Consider the following 1,562-nt stretch of genomic DNA (forward strand, 5'->3'; position numbering starts at 1 on the left):
ATTTTTTTAAGACTGAAAACCTGAGAAAGTGATGCAAATATTCAAAAAATATTAAGAAATTAGGAATAGCTTCAGGAACACAGAGAACACATCAATAGTTAGGACATGGTCCCATGGTAGAATACTAACCATACTATTCCTTGGGAATGACTGTAGCTAATTTTCTCACTTTCTATACTCTTCTTCTGTTTTGTGTCCATTTTCCAATGATGAAATATATGAACTCATCATTAAAAAAAAAAAAAATTCTGGCTCTAGTTATCTAAAGGCAATTTTTGTTGCATGTAAATAAATATACTGATTGAAATACATTTTGATCCCAGGGACTGGAAATATAGATAACAGAACTTTAGAGAGAGAAGAAATTCTGGCCTAACCATGGTGACACAGGTGGTAGGGTATGCTGTACAAGTAGCCACATGAGAGACCCAAATCCTGTTCCCAGACCATACTAATATAGGTCAGGTGTGGTGGTGGACACTTATAATCCTAGGTAACTGAAGGGTGGAGAAAGTTGGATTGTGACGTAACAAGACTCTGTCAAAAAAAAGAGAAAGATAATTCTCTTACTTTCCCTTCTCTCTCAAAAAAAAAAAAAAATCGGGGCTGACAGGTGGAGTGGTAGTTAAGGGCACTGGACCCCATATGGCTGACCATGACTTGAGTCCCAGAATAGGCAGCTTGCTTTCTCACTTTCCCTCTTTTTTTCTCTCTCTCTCTCTCTCACTTTCTCTGCCTCTCCTCTCTCTCTCTCTCACTCTGTCCCTTTCTGGTCAAATGAAAATAATTAATAAATAAAGTTAGATAAAATAATTATTCAAAAAGAAAATCTGGGGTTGGTCATCTGGCCCAGTTGAGGCCAAACATGGAAAAAAAAATCACTAGTAGTCAGTAAGGGGAATCTCATAGCTCATGCAATAGCTCTTTAAAATAGCCCTTGTGATTATTTAAAATAAAAAGCTTTCTGAAAGTAAGACTGTGGAGAACTGAGCCTTCACTGTCATGAAACAATGTAAAGTATATGAGTAATTTTATGTTGGGGGTGGATGGCTTTTTCTACTAATTCTGATCAGCTTATAAGAGAGTATAACAAAGTTGAATTCCTAGACATATCAAAAAGTACAGACTGAGCTAGAAGAAGTACCTTACCTCTTCGAAAAATAGAACTAAAGAACCTAAGAAACAAACTCCATTGACTGAATTCCTAGATTCGCTAGTGCTTTCATGCTAAATTTAAGACACTGACAGAACCCCAAGATTTGGAGTGAAGTTACTTGTGAGAATTTGAAAACCCCCAAAACATCAGACTCTCCCACCCCCACTTTTGTAGCCAATGCTGTCTTTCTCCATCTGATCAGTTTAATCATTTAGTTGTACATCTGAAACAACCTTACTTGATGTAAGTACCTAGAAAGGAAAAGCTAATGTTATCAGTTAGGGTCCTTGTAAGTAACATAGAGGATGCCCAAATGATATTAGCTGAAGAAAATTTATTCAAAAATTATTTACAGAAACCTATATACATTAAGGAACCAATAAAGTATAATGAAGCACCCAGTACT

This window comes from Tupaia chinensis, unplaced genomic scaffold (assembly GCF_000334495.1).
Source record: "Tupaia chinensis unplaced genomic scaffold, TupChi_1.0 Scaffold000251_1, whole genome shotgun sequence".
Classification (NCBI taxonomy): Eukaryota; Metazoa; Chordata; class Mammalia; order Scandentia; family Tupaiidae; genus Tupaia; species Tupaia belangeri.